This window comes from Panthera uncia (assembly GCF_023721935.1).
Source record: "Panthera uncia isolate 11264 chromosome A3 unlocalized genomic scaffold, Puncia_PCG_1.0 HiC_scaffold_11, whole genome shotgun sequence".
Classification (NCBI taxonomy): domain Eukaryota; kingdom Metazoa; phylum Chordata; class Mammalia; order Carnivora; family Felidae; genus Panthera; species Panthera uncia.
This window is the reverse complement of record NW_026057578.1, coordinates 80,039,818-80,055,446: the sequence shown is the minus strand read 5'-3', so window position 1 is coordinate 80,055,446 and position 15,629 is coordinate 80,039,818. Positions and strand designations below refer to the sequence as shown.

At 45.4% G+C, this 15,629-nt stretch overlaps 1 protein-coding gene across 5 annotated transcripts in view; it reads left to right on the top strand.

Moving 5' to 3' along the window:
• Positions 1–15,629, top strand: part of SERTAD2 (SERTA domain containing 2) — a 115,070-nt gene that overhangs the window by 90,640 nt on the left and 8,801 nt on the right. Inside the window, exons 1-2 of one of the 5 annotated variants that reach the window (XR_007461978.1) lie at positions 1,972–2,320; positions 2,775–8,649. The exons of 3 other annotated variants lie outside the window; for them this stretch is intronic. The gene's annotated coding sequence lies outside the window, so the exon portion shown is untranslated. Of the gene's footprint in view, positions 1–1,971; positions 2,321–2,774; positions 8,650–15,629 lie in introns of those variants that run through there. One more of the 5 variants, XM_049650327.1, reaches the window with a different exon arrangement.

The following is a 15,629-nucleotide window of genomic DNA, read 5'->3' as shown; positions in this document are numbered from 1 at the left end:
CCCACTCTGTCTGGAGACACAAAGATTGTCACTTAGATCTTAGTTCTTTTTACAGGAACACTGCATTTGGTAATCCGTTTGCTAGAAAATATTCAAGTGTCACAAAAATTCTGCAGGTCTAACTTGCTGCTAACTTCAGTTCATGGATAAACGGTTTAAATTCATTTTAAATTCAACAGAGCCTTTGGCCTCTGCCACAAAGATATCACAGGAAGAGATTATTGCAGCTTCTGTTTCAATGGCTTTTCCTTAAAAGTGAGCGCTGAAAGTATAAGGGAGTGGGTGGTTGGGAAACTGTTAGAAGTTAGTGTTGTCTCTAAAAGGCAGAACTCTGGAAATGAAAAATATCTTGGCTTCGCAGCAAAATGTTTGAATGCTGTGCCGCCCAGGCACAGACTGAGCAGGACCTACAGAGGGCCCCGCACAGTACTTCCATGATGTGTCATTTGGAGCGCCATTATAATGAGACTTTCTAAAGACAGCCACAAATAATTAGCTTTTGGCATTGGTTATACTTAAAGAAAAAATCTATAAGATTTTAACTATACTGAGGGTCAAGTAAAATCCTTTTTTATTCTCCTTAAAGATAACACAAGAAACACTGCCTCCTCTACCAACAGCTTAAACCAAGTTTAATTTCAGTAAGCTCATCAATTTGATTGATAACAAATCATTGCAGAACAGTTCGAATAGGTCTAAACTTGTCTTGATGTTAACGACTTATAATCACCTTTATGTTAGGTCTTAAAGCTTTATTATTCTTAAATATAACTAGTAGAGCGGACCGTTAAACGCCAGCTATCTGAGTTGATACTGATTGGGGTGGCAGCCAGAATTTTAAGATGCTTCAATTACTTTTTGTAACATCTTTACACTGAACGCGCATTTAACTTTTAAAATAATCATTAATTTTCCGGGGGAGCTCTTTTCCTGGTGTTTTAAATTCGCACCACTTAGGCACACACACAGCTCTCCCAGTTAGTATAAATTTCTCTGCTAAATGAAAGTAGTTCAAAGCAGAAGCTTTCCTAAGGAGAGGGAAAAGGTTATCCACATGAAACTTCTGGGCGGAGGACCGGGGGCCTCCGACCCCGCTGCGTCTCCAAGCCTGGCTTCCCTACCTGCGTGGGCTCTGCCAGCGCGGGCGGCCGGCTGCCGGCTCTGCACCGCTGCGCAGCCGGCCACGAAGGATGCAACTCGGTTCCGTCCTACTCCGAAAGTACTGTTGACTTGGTGACCCATTTCGAGGTGTTGGGCCGAGACTGTCGCACGCAAGGGGCATTTTCTGCCCCCGGCTCCAGCTGGAGCCCCCGTCCTGCCATTCGGACATCTCTGCAGGCCACTCGTGCGTCCGGAGACCTGGCCGTCTGGGAGTGTCCCAGCTGCAGACGCTGCCGCCCCCCGCCCTCCAGGGACGCCTATCTCGAAAGCCGCGCAGGCAGCGTGGACGCCGTGCCTCGGGGTCGAATTTTTGCCCCTCACCTCCTATCCCCCCCTCCCCCGCGGGACCCTGCCCGCCCTGCTGACCGGCCCCAAGTTGCCGAATAGCTCAGATGCTTGTCATATTTGCGGTCGCGCGACTCAGCGGGCTGTGCGCGCGCTGCACTCGCCGCCGCCTTTGTCACTAGCCGCTCGGTCATTTGCATGAGTATTTTCTGGAGTGGGAGGGGATTATTGGTGGTTAGTTGTGGTCCCTTGGCCGGAGTGTCTCTTTTCGTCTCGCCTTCTCTTTAAGCCTTTCCTTGAGAGAAAATAAAGGGCGCGCCGGCCGGGGAGGGAGCCGTGGGCGGTGCTGCCACCCGACGTCTCCCGTGCTCTGCCTGCCCCTTCCTGCTCCTGCAGCGGCCGGGGCCCGGCTCGGCATTTATCTCGCCTCCCGGGACCGCCGGGGGAGGGGGGCGGGGCCGGGAGAGGGGCGGGGCCGGGAGAGGGGCGGGGCCTGCGGAGCCAGGGGCCCGGAGCTCGCGGGAGGCTCGCTGGCCGCACGTCACTCCTGCACGGCGAGTGCTGGAGCACGAGCTGCCGCTCCCTCGGTCAGGGCGCCCCCTCCGCCCGCCTCCCGCTTCCTCCTCCGCTGCCTGCCTGCCGCCGCCGCCGCCGCCGCCGCCGCCGCCGCCGCCGCCGCCGCCTCCACCATTGTATAATGCTCCGAGCGCGCCGGCAGAGGACTGCGGAGTCTTAGCTTCGGTCTCGTCTCCTGCCCGCTCCCCGGCGCCACCCTCGGGCCCCCGGAGCGGGGACTCCGCATGGAGAGAGAGTAGCTTGAGGAGTGGGCAGAAACCCCTCCTGATGCGTTAGTTCCCAGGTGGAGCTGCATGTGGTAAGTTCTCCCGGAGCCAGGCTGGAGGGGATCCTCGGATGCGCCGGGCTCCCGGCGATGGGTGGGGGGCAGCGTTGGGACCCGGCCAGGGCCGGGAGAGCCCGGAGGGCGGAGGAGGGGCCCGAGCGGCCGCGGGGGTCGCGGGCGCCTCGGCGAGAGGGACCTGGCCTGGAGCAGGTACCCGGACAAGCGTTCCCTCCCACTGCTTCCCGGCCCCGCGCCCTTAGACCCTCGGGCCGAGGGCCGGGGACCCCCCGGCGTACCCGGGCAGATCTGCTGGGGGAAGGGCAGGGGACGGGCAGTCACGGACCCAGGTCAGGAGGGGGTCGGGAGCTAACCGGAGCCCAGCAGTGGGGCGAAGGGAGCTTGGAGCTGTCGCTTCTACAGCTGGGATGTGTGTGCGTGTTGTGGCCGTTGTGTTGTTGTGAACGTACGAGACTTTTTTTTTTTTAAGGTTCGGATTGCTGGAGCGAAGGCTGCTTCACTTTTGGGTTCCGTGACCGGGTCTGCATCCAACTTGCTATAGTGTGTTTCTGTGAGTTTCTCTTGTGTTTTTAGCTTGAAATCCTCCCTCTCTTCCCTGCTTTCGCCTGTGACAAGTGAGCTGATTTTGAATATGTGTGTGTATTCAACTTAACGTCTCACTGGCTTTTAAGTTAGAGATCTACAAGTCATCTTGGTGGTAACCGCCTCTGACTGAAAGGGAGGGGGCTGCGGGGAGCCAGCTGGCCCTGGCCCTGGACTTTGTACCATTAAGACAGAGGGTGCCGTCCGAGGGCCACTGCATCTAAAGAAAATCATAAATTGTTCTTATTTGTATTCTTGGCGGTCAATCATCCTGCCTTTAGCAGAAGTAGGAGTAATAGATTGAGAAGGGAGTAGGGTTTGGGGTTTAGTCTAAATTTCACAAAAAGATTAGGTATAGTTTGTCTTAGAGTAACTTTTTGCTTTCAAACCGGGTAGTTTCAGGATGTTTGGGGTGGCAGAAAGTAAGTTTTTACAGGCACTGAATAGGGAAGGGCAAATCAGCAGGGTGAGACATACAGCCTCAGACTGTAGCAGTTTTTATTTGAATCGAATTGGGCAGCCTCAGTCTTAAGGAAGATAGTAGATGTTTTCAAGCTTTGTTCATGAAATATGCTTTTTGATTTCCCAATATCTGTTAAGAAATGGCCATAATGTGTGTAAAGAACCTGGAAGTTGTAGTAGCCAATAGGATCCTCGAGGCCTTAAGTGTTCAAAGTAGCGTTCTGTAATTAGGGACTGGCCTCTGACAAGATTGAAGTGGGCTCTTGGCTCCACTCAACCCCTGGAGGGCAGTCCACCTGAGAGTCTCTTCATTGTTGTGCTGAGGGGGGTGAAGGGGATAGTTGCTCAGCTAACCAGAAGGCACGGCTCACTCCAAGAGCTCCTCCCATTGCTCCCACTTTTTATAGCAGTCTATTCTGATTTGAGTGAGCTAGAGTGTGCTGTGAGGATGAAAATACCCATCCGAAGACCCAGCTTCTGGCATGAGCAGGAATAGCTTGTTCACGGATCTCTGCTTTCCTATAAATTTCATCTGTTTCTTTGTGGAAAGAAAAAAAAAAGATGAATGTTAGAAAGTTTTCTTTTAGCTTCATTGATTTACTTAGAGGGGTAATGATTATATGCTAATGTAAAGTTATTTATGTTGTTCCTCAAGTTTGGAATCCTTGAAAATAATTTTTACTTTTTTCCTCTCCTCCTAATTGAAACGTACATAACCGTGTTGCTGTCAGATGAGAAATCTTAGGAAATGGATTTGAGAGCCTTTTTTTTTTTCTTTTCTTTTTTGACACTCAGTGTGTTCCTTGCTTTATCACAATGGGCAGGTGAGAGGACTCACATTTTATAACACCGGCCAAGTATACAACAAGATGTCCTAAGGAACAGTTTTATTGTCAGGCAAGTGTCACAGCTTCTTAGGTAACAGCTGCTCAGGTTTGTTTCCCTTTAAGAACTAAGAGAAGGATATTAATTGAGATTTTGAAATCCTTTAGACTCCTGTTTGCTGAATTGTCCCCCTTGAAAGCTTTTTCAGTGAGAGGGTGAAATATGAATTTTACCCAGTTGTCATGCACTGAATTATCAATAATGAGCATAGAAAATAATAAAAATCTTGATATTTTAAAACTCACTCAAATTTGTATAGCAACTGATAGCTTTTGGCATCCACTATTTTACATAACACTCTAATGGCAGAATAAAAGTACAACACTACTTGAGAAAGACACATACACAAAACATAAAAAAAAAGGTGTGGAGGAGGTAAAAAATACAGACAAATGCATACAGTGGTCTTTTTTTTTTTTTTTTTGTCAAAGTAGCATACTACAGATTATCAGTATGAAGTTTTACTACAAGGCTACCCTCCGTCAAAATATTTTACACTTTATTTTTTTTAATGTTTATTTATTTTTGAGACAGAGTGAGGTGTGTGAATGGGGGAGGGGCAGAGAGAGAGGGAGACAGAATCTGAAGCAGGTTTCAGGCTCTGAGCTGTCAGCACCAAGCCCCATGTGGGGCTTGAACCCATGAACCGTGAGATCATGACCCGAGCCAAAGTCGGACGCTTAACCCACTGAGCTACCCAGGTGCCTCGATATTTTACTTTAATTAACTAAGAAAGGTAAAAGCTACAACAGAAACTTTCTGAGTTTGTTTTTTGCTGTGGTTCCTCATTAACACCTATAGTAAAAGCATGGTGTTTTATTTTACATTTAATTTCTGTCAGAAAAATGAAGACCACTTTGTCAATATTCGATGTGGATTAAATACATGCAGAGGTAAATATGGCATTGAGGAGTGTGAACCTCAGTTCACTTTTAGAATTTTTTAAAAACTTTGTTGCTACAGAAATTTCATACTTACTGTTAAGATCTATCCTATAGGAGATGGTTCTGGTTGCAGTAGTTTCTTGGCAAAGGACAGAAAGAGAAAGAGAGAGGTATCTCTGATCACCGAGTCCAAAGATCACACGTATGCCAAAGGCACCACAGAGGGCAGGCTTCCAGTTTTAAGTGAAAAATGGCTTCGCAGTAAAGGTAACGCCTACCTTCATAGGTCTTCCCGTGAATTAATACTGGCCAGCAGAACATGAAAATCTAAGATTTGGCCACTGCATATGCATAAATCATAATTTTCCACCTGCTGCTTCTATGTATTACTTCAACAAATGATAGAAACCCGTAAGCTGGGACTCCTGCTTAAAAAGTATGTGGGTTTTCAACTTAGTTTTAATATTCTTGAAGGAAACAGCTACTAACCAAAGCTGGCGTGTCTTTTAAAACAATTATTGTCTCCAATGGCCAGTGCCATTGGTATGAAAAGCAAACTTCTGCCCTCTGTGCAGATGCTGGGAAACCCTGTGAACAGAACTGTCCCCTGGAGCGCCCATCACTCATTGTGTGGAGCAGTGTCTTTCGCCATGAGCTGTGTGGCAGTTCATTCTTTGTATGAATCTGTGAATGGCATATGTCAGGCCAATAAGACGACATTCCTATTCTGGGTAATAAATAGATGCCTTGTGGGTTGTTTTTTTTTTTTTTCTTTTTTCTTTTTTTTCTTTTTTCTCAAAGATCATGAGACAAAACATGCTTGGCTGTTTAAAAATTTTCATCGAAATACAAATAAAAATTTCAAAATAAAAACCTCACAGTATCTTTGAAAACGTATGACTTTTAATAGAACAAAACAAATACTTATCATTTAAACTAAGCACTTCATATAGACAATGCAAACTCCCTTTTGGAAATTCTGCTCCCTTTGTGGTCTGATGGCTCCAAAAGCTGGAAAGCCTCATTTGTCTCCTCTCAAGGTCTTCTGTCCCTCATCTGAACTTAATTAGAAATACCTGCCAGGATTCACTGACACAAACAACCACAATTTGATTTATCTATTTTAGAAACCCGGGACCACGTAAGCTGTATTCCATGCCCAGGGCTGCTCTCAGCTCAGACCGGAGTCAGCTCCAGCTGGCCTGTGTGGCCCCTCCTTACACTTGCACGCTGTGTGTGGAGCGCTGGCCCTGGCCATGAGCAGGGACGGCAGGACGAGGGGTGAGTGTGCCCGGCCCGGCACCGCCCGGAGTGGAGTGAGCTATGCGGATGCGTGGGGTGGGGGCTGGAGGGAGGAGAGTGGAGGGCAGGTCTGGAGCCACTGTGCAACTGCTACAGCAGGTCTGACTAGTTTTAGGTGCCCAAAGGCAGCTTTGTTTCTCTAGTGACTCCAGGTAGCAGCAAACCTATGTTCCTAAAACGAATTCGTGTCTGAATTACTATCTTTTTGTCTGTCTGCAAAAACTTTGCAGAGTTATTAAGTCGTTCCAAGGTTTCTGCTTTAACAATCTTCATAGGCGGTTAACTGAGGAGACGATGCTGAACCAAGCGTTTTTGTGCTTCTAGGGGGTTTCACGTAGAATAGTGAAGGGGAAGGGATTCTGGCTCTTAAGGGCATTTTATGTATACACACACACACACACACACACACTCATGTTTACAGTGGGCTGTGTGAATCTGCTGAACAGAAAGTGAAAAGAACCGCTTGGATATGCCGTGGTTAGACGATTACATTCAAATTATGTTCGGATGGATACGCCACTTGCTGCACATCAACCTTTAGCTCCTTGCTCTCCTCTCCTGGCCGGCTGCTTATCACTCCCTGCCACGCCGGGGCTCCTGGGGCTTCGAGCAGGGCTGCTGGAGTACCCCACCCTGGTGTTTAGAAGTGCTGCCTGAGTTCAGCTCAGGGAATCTGAAAGTCCCAAGGTCATCTCTACACCAGAACAGGTTTGCATAAAATTCTAGCCACGCTAAGGAGATAATGAGGCGGCACCTGTTTTAAACCGAGCCTCCCTGAGTGGTTATCCCATTTTTATAATACCTGATACAGACTTGCTTTTCAGATTTCTCTCCTCCTTTGAGGAGGGAATCTCCATGTGCGTGTGTACTTCCGTGTCTTCCCCGCAGTTGGAGAAGCCATCCAGCAGAGGAATTTGAGTTTTGTGGTCTGCAGCTGAACAAGAAATTTTTGTGCTGCCTTTCTGCTTGTCTTGAACCTGGTGGTGGTCCTTTCTGAACAGTTTTTAAAACAGGCTGCTTTCTTCAAAGCATTTTTTACCGAATCCAGGAACGTAAAATAAAGTAGATTTGACCTGATGATGATTGTTAGCTGCCTGATGGTAGCTGGTTTCTAAATTCAAAATGTGGATTCCTCAAGTGGCACCTGCCTTCTCGCTTCTGAAACCCCTGAAGATAGGCAGGAGGACTGGAATGTCAGGGATCGCAAGTGTGGTAGACGGGAGGCCCGCTCTCCTTAGGGATCATTGGAGACCATTGAAGTGTTAAGAGGTCAGTTCCTTAGAAAATAAATATTTATCATATTCAGTGTGGTACTTTATTTTTATTGTCTTTGACTAAGTGACTTTGTGTTCCATGGGTCATTAATTATCAATAGGTAGAAGTCTTCAGAAAGAAACACATTTCATCTCAAAGTGGCCCCAAAGTATTATTTGTAAAAATGAATGGCTGACATATTTATAAAGTATCATTCACAGCTCTTGAGTCTAGTTGGTGTCCTCATTTTCTTTCTCTACTTCGTGAATTTCTCAAGTATATTATATAAAGTTTAAATTGTCTTTGTAAGACCTTATCACTAGCCTGCCCAATTCTTAGGAGTAACTAAAACATTCTGAGTATGGATGTGGCTTATATGGGACTGTGATTTACACAGCAAAATAGTTCCCTCCCTTTTACATGTCTCTTAAGTCTAGTTCTATTATCCTATACCTTCAGTTTTTATCTTCTTATGTCATGTTGTAGAGATTTTTTTGAAGGAATCCAGATTTGGACCATACAGTACAATGTTTAGTTTGACTCAGTAAGTAAATTAAAAAAAAAAAAAAATTAACTAGACTGCATGTGGAAGTTAAAAGATGAAATATGTTCGATATTTGTGAATAATATTTTATAATCTGTCTTCTTTAAAGTGATCTTTCACAGTAATACAGAATACAGTATAGTATACAGTAAAGTATTCTGAATTTGAAAGCAAAGAAGATTAAAAATGCCCCATAATGTTTAAGAAACACTTCCTGATGTAGCATACTTAGTTTTTATTCATTTCATCCAGTGGTAACTAGTTGGCTAACAAAACGTGGAAGGCAACCTTTTGTTTTAACTAAAGATGCAATTTTATTTTGCACAGATTTATTTGAACAAAGTACATTTGCCTGTTTCAGTGTGACTGTTTTATATATCTGATGGCCCTCTTTAAAAAAAAAAAAAAACAAAAAAACAAAAAAACAAAAAGCAAACCTGTCACTTACTTTTGGCAAGGCATTGGTTTCTACCCAAAGCCTTTTATTCCCCCTGACATTGTTTATTAAAGGTCTCTAGTGTGAGGGGGAAAAACAAGGTATCTTTGGGGAAAAGGTGCTATAGGAGGATTGAAACCAGAATCCCATCCAAGCAATTATAAATACAGGAGAAAAAAATATTTTCATTATGTACGGGAATGGGGGTGGGGCAAGGCTGGCTAGACTTTACAGGCACATTATCTTAAGAGAAGGAAAGAAATTCAAATCTAACAATTTTTTTTCCTTAATTGATTATGAATCTTTAGATTCAGCATGCTAAAGATGATCCTGACACCAAATAAGCATGAATTACTACCATCAGAATTTAAATGATTATAATAAATCATTATAAAAAATAATAATGTTTGTATTTACAAAGTTTCAAATGGAAAGTTTGGTGATAGTAGTTAATTTCTTTCGAACATTATTATGGAACATACATCATCATAGAACATCAACTTGTAATTGAGTAGAAAAATAGGTCATCAAGTAGTTACACAGTAACTGGTTTCATTATCTCTCTAAGGTTAACTTTGTTACATTTTATAGTTAAATGACTCCTCCCCAATATCCTTTTTGAAGTTTTCCCAAATAACTGCCCGAAGCCATATCTGTTCAGTGTGGAAGTAATTTCCAGTTCTTAAGAAGCAATAAGATTATTGAAGGCTTTTCAATACTAGTAAAATTCTTAATGCTACCATTGAGACTAACTTGTGTGGTTGGGAGTCCACTGTGGTTAGGACCTCCACTGGAAAATTTGAACTGTTGGCTTCTCCAAGTTCTCATCTTATACTTGGGTTTGTATGTTTGTTGTTGTTGTGTGTGTTCTCACTTCAGAAATCCTCCAGGGATTTTAACCATGGTTTTTGAAACATCAGTGTCACATACACAGGCAACAGCCTTTTTCTACATATAGTTTATTATTCAGTCTGAACCATAGAATAATGTAATTTAGTTTGGCCTTGGCAAGCCTCTTGGCTCGCTTAGCAGTGTCCTGTGTAGACTGCAATTTGGGAACAATCTCTGAAATGTGTATACTTTGAGAAGTCTATAGGTAGAATTGCAGTGAATAATCAGAATTCAGGCGTGCCTTGTTGCTCTCCTGCACCGCCTTGTGGCTGAATGTGATGTGCTGTCTTTCAGAGTTTGAAAGGAGTTGACCTGTACTGGGCTGGCGTACTTAGTTTACACGGAGCATTAATAGCCGCCTTCTGTGTAAACTAACCTCTCAAGTTAATAGAATAGTTCTCGCTGAGGGTGTAAATAATTTATTGTGCTTATTTGATTTTTTTAGTTTGTAGAATTTCAAAGATACGTATTGACATGTTGTGTGTGTGTGTGTGTAACTTTTTATTACGGAAAATTCCAAACACTCAAAAGTAAGAGTGTCATGCATCCCCTTGTACATATTACCCAGTTTCAATAGTTGTCAACATTTTGTCAATTTTGTTTCAGCTCCGGGTCTGGGTTTTCTCTCGAGGATTTTGAAGCAAATATTGAGTATGTTGTTGTTAAACTTAAGTTCAGAAACTGTATATTTCTGCTCAATCTTTTACTTCAAGGGTGGGGTGCTTTTGGCCAGAATCCTTCGGTAAAATAAAATAACTGCTAGCATTTCCACTGTCTTTGGAAGAAGGTGACTGATGTCCCTAGCTTCATAAGATTTAGCTTTAAAACCTAAAATTCCCAGCTGGTGGAGGAACCAATAAGACAGGATATTAGAAACATTTTATACTACTTAACAGTAACATTCGAAAAAGCCTATTTTTCTTTCCAGATGTTTATTAACAAGGCCATACTATATTCCAAAGAAATATTTACTTGAAATGTTCTCTCCCAGAATTTGAGTCTGTTTTGCTTACTAACTGCAGTTAGTTGTCAACATTTAAATTTTGCCTTTTCTTTTTCCGAGAGAAAAGATTATATTTGACAAACCGACAGTGTCTGAAACAGTCTTCAATTTAATAGAAGTATGCAAAAATCAGGAGAGAGGCGGCTCGAGTTTCTTAAATGTGGACATTAGAAGACATTCCCAAACAGTCCAAGTTTTTTGGGTTTGTTTTGTTTTGTTACTTTAGTTAGGGGTTGACTTCCTGGCCGAATTTCGGTTTTGTCTCCAGGCTTTAAGGCTGTGTCAAGAAAGCAGAGAGGACTGTTCCCCGGGTCTCCGTGGAAATGCAGTGTCTGACGCCTAGCAAACAGCCGGTGCAGAGCCCTGCGGCCCGGAGCCCCCTGCGCAGCGGGCCGAGCCGGGAGGCGGCGCCGCGGCAAACAGTGGTGTCGGGTTACAGCTTCAGAATAGCGCCCGAGCGCGCCGAACTGGCTTCCTCCAGTGACTGGCTTCATAATTACATTGCTGATTTGTTAGGGAAGGCTTTGTCTTACTTACCAATTAGCATGGATGTTACTGCGGGGACCTCGTCCTGGATGAGCTTCGGTTGTTTTTTTTGTTTTGTTTTGTTGCGAAAAAAGCTTTCCCGGTGCAGGCAGCTTTAGGGCTTGTGTTAGTAACACTCTCCCCTGTCTTCGGGGAGTCCTTACCCTGCCTGTAAATAAGCAGGGAGGCTTTCTCCCCGTTGGAATTTTGCCCCTGTGTTTCCGCCATTCCCCGAGGCCAGAGGCAGTCACTTTGGGGTCTGAAAGGCGGCCTTGGGGAGGGCGGTTTCCACCCCCCACTTTCTGCACCCTCCTGGAGGCTCAGCGGATCTCCCCCCCCCACCCCCACCCCCACGCTAGGGGATCCGTGGTCACTGCGAGGAGGAGCGTGTGGCGTGGCACAGCTGCGGGTAGGGAGCCCTTGGAGGACTGGGCCTGTTTCTGTGAGCTGTTTCGCCAGCACCGCCACCTACTATGTCCATTTCAGGGTGGCCTTTGTGTTCTCCGGGTGTGTTTTGTTGTTAACTTGCGCCAGGGAGGGTGTTAAAAGCGCCGACGTTATCAGATTTCTGAGTCCCGTGTGTTTTTTAAGGTGTAATATTTTAACAGTGTAGCAAGTTGTCTAAGCAAATGTGGCTTCCCCCCACTGAAGTTGGATCAGGCTTTTCCTTCCTGCCTGGGAGTTGCTGTGTGACATTCTTGACAGTGGAAGCACCATTTCTCAGAGTTCTGCCCTGGGGCTGGTGGGAGGAGTCCTTTCTTAGGACCAGAGGCTCTCCGTTTGGACCGCCTCAAAAACAGGATCCAGAATGCACCTTAAGGCAAGTAGACTCGAGAAGGGAAGTGAGACCATCCCGTGTTGCAGAGGCTGTCTGAGAACCATTTCTCCGGCCGGCCCCTCTCTGGGTCTTGGAAGTCTCACACACACACAGTAATTTTGCCAGGGGCCCTTGCTGCTACCCCCATAAGAAACTGGAAGAATGTGTGTGTTTCCACTTAAAGGGCTGTGGGTTTTGGTGGCACAGGATGTCCTATGAGGAAATCACCCCTGCTATGCTCTTTGAAGACACTTGTCACACATCTTCTCTTAGCTTTTTTTTTTTTTTTTTTCCTCTTCAAGGGAGGTTGATCCATGAGGACAAACCATTACTCTGAATTGTTGGCATCACTGTAAGTGTTTTTTCACTTTTAGGAGTTTTAGTGTCAGCACTGGTACTTCTGTACCCTTCAGCGACCAGCAGTCACATAGGAAGATGTAGCCGCAGAGATTAGGGAGATGGCTTCCTAAAGCTCCCCTTTGAATTGGGAGCCTTTTCCTTGAGAGCTACTAACGAGTATTTTTTAAAAGTATTTTTATTATGGGGCGCCTGGATGGCACAGTTAAGCATCCGACTTCCGCTCAGGTCATGATCTCGCAGTCCGTGAGTTCGAGCCCCGCATCAGGCTCCGTGCTGACAGCTCAGAGCCTGGAGGCTGCTTTGGATTCTGTGTCTCCTTCTCTCTCTGCCCCTCCCCTGCTCGTTCGCGCTCTCTCTCTCTCTCTCTCTCTCTCTCTCTCTCTCTGTCTCAAAAATAAACATTAAAAAAATAAAAGATAAATTTAAATATATTTTTAGTAAAGTCTAGCATGCATACAGAAACATGCATGATCCTAAGTGTGCAGGCCAGTGACCAGACTCCCCAGAAGCCATGACCCACTAAGGAACTACCCTTTCCTGACCGCAGATACCACAGCTTAGTTCTGCCTTGTTACTTGCCTTTTAAAACAATGTGTCACTTAATGGTGAGGCCTGCTACGCTCCTGAATGGGATAACACTGGACTTCTAGTTTTTATTTACTAGTACAAAAGGAAATCAGAACAGGCTCTTAAAAATGGACACAGTGTATGACCTAGTTGGGCGTGGAGGTATTTTTAAGTAATGATTTTCATCTTTTTTTCACCAGTACTAGTCAGAAAGGCAGCCCCCATGGTGGGATGAGGAGGCTTCCCATTCAGGCCCCCAGGGGCCCCAGCAGGGATGCTACCCACAGGGGCATCACTGCCCTCTTTGGGCCTGTCTGCGGGAGGCCATAGAGGGCTCTGGAGACCCTGCAGGTTAAAGCGGGAGGCGGTGGGGGCGGGGGGGGGGGGGGGGCAGGGGGGACGACAGAAGTGGTAGTTTGCAAAAGTAGACTTAATATTCTTAATTTAAATAGAACATTTCTTTTTGACAGTTCAAATAGCATTAAAGGAGAGTGGGGTTTTTGTTCATTTTAAGACATCGCTTTTAAAAAGTTGAAAAACATTGAGTAAAGAGAACTTTCTGATTGTTTTTTAAGTTTACATTTTGTTTCCTTAACGCCTTAAAAATATAAAAGCTATGAAATGTTAGGCTTTTAACACATAGGTACTATTTCAGTTCCTTCTTTGGATGCTGGGCTTAAGGCCTCACTGCCATGCACTCTAAGATCAGGCACGAAGAATCTGGGTCCTGCTAGCCAGTGGGATGTGATATATCAGTCTGAGAAGCTGGGCTTTACCATTAAAATTGAATCGAAGGCACCTTAATTCTGCATATAGTCTTTTTTTTTTTAATGTCAGTTGTCAGTTGCCATCGCAAAAACGCTGTTCATTTCCTTTTTTCCTTACTTGCTTAGACACAAATAGGGAAGACCTTTAGACTCCCTATTGGGAGTAAAATTGGATAAAAATATCCACAGGCTTACACATGAAATGGCTGGATGCAGAAAAGAGGAAGTTAGGGTCCCCAGACCAGCATAACCTGGAAACCTGGAAATGCAGATTCCCCGGCTCCACACTAGACCTGCTGAATGAGAATCCTGGGGGTTAGGGGGATCAGCGTTCTGTGTTAACAAGCCCTCCAGGTGAGTGGGATACTCGCCCAAGTTGGAGAAGTGTGACGGGCATTCACTAGACGGCTTTCTGAGCTAAGCCTTCCCTGCCCACCCCATGTGTCTCAGTCCCACCAAGTTTCCTGACCCACATCCCGCCCTGTACAGCTCTCACCTCTGAGGTCTGTTCAATTCTCCTCTTTCTCAGATCTTCCCTCTCAGGGACAAAGACACACACATCACCGTCTTACAGTTCCCTGGCTGTCCCGCAGTCTTTTCTCATTCTTTGCATTTACTATTCATTCAGTAAGCAACTGTTTGTGGGGCATCTTGTGTGTGGCGAGGACTGCCCTGTCCTGGGGATACAGAGGTGAATGAAACACCGTCTATGCCCTCATGGGGCTTATCGTCTGGAGTAGGAAATAGGCATTAAGAGACCATCCCATCTTAATACAAATCTCAAACCCTGTCTCCAGAAGTCTTCCCTAATCACTCCAGCCTATAATAACCTCTCTGATGCGTTGCTATGGGAGTCCCTCAGAATCTGAAATTGCACACCCCCAGGTAGTCAGGTAATAATATCAGCCCCTGTGTTTCTGGTCCTATGGAATGTCCTAGTGACCCCGTGTTACTTTTGATCATCTGCCCAAGCAGATTGTAGCTTTTGAGGGCAGGGTCCCTTCTAATGAAAGCCGTGCCACTGAGAGCCAAGGTGGGTCCATAGAGTTGTATTCAGTATTAAATTTCTTGGAAAACTCTGGAAGAGAGGTTTTCATTTATATTGCTACCCATGAGTTTTGTTCTTTATTTTTAAAACTTAATTTGCTGTAGTTAACACTTGCTAAAGTTTATGTTAAGAAAAATGAGGATGCTAGGAGTTTGTTTCTAGCCAGTTTATTGGGAAGGGGGTGTTTTATCGGGAACCTTGTATCAGAAACCACCAAATATGCAAGAGAAGAGTGGGTATGGTTGGCTTTAGGCTCCTTGGAGGGGCAGAAAAGGGAGGAAACAACCACGTCCCTCCTGCATCCGGGGGTCTCTAACCAGCCCTGAAGTTCAGGGTCCCTTTTTGGATCTTTGACTGCAAAACTGGGTAAAAGACGTGTGTTGGGCTTAAGTCTTCACAAGCCAAGGGAGGAGACAAAGAGGGGTGTCAGGTCTCTGGATGACCTAGAAGCCACACTTGTCACAAGCCCCTCCTTTCTGTCCCGGTGTAGGTGTCCCTGTTCCACAGCCAGGGCCTTTCAGGCAGGAACAGCAGAACACCCCCTTCTCAAGTGTTACCTTGAAGCCCTTAATGAGCCCCAGCTACTGCTTGGTCTTCAAGCTGCAGCCCAGTGAGGCCTTTTAAAAGGTCACGTGCTTCGCCAATAGCGTGCTTAAAGAGCTATTGTTTTCTTAGCGAGCCTGGGGAGCGAGGCTTCTCAGGAGCTGCTGACCCTGGCTTTGGCCAGCCTGAGCCCCAGGCCCAGAGACACCATTTGGCTTTTTGCCCTCAGGTTCTTGAGTGGCTTGTCTTTCCTTCTTTGAACTGTGCCCTGCTCCCGGAGGTGGTCGTTAACACCGCACTGAGAGTGGGAGTTCTCAAAACCTCCCTCCTGTAGGAGTTGGAGGCCTCTTCTGAACGTGGTCAGTGGGAGGACTTGACTCAAACAATGTGTTAAGCAAACTCTGCAGAAACTTTAGCTCTTAAAAATAAAATTAAAAACATGGTTTTAAGAGTT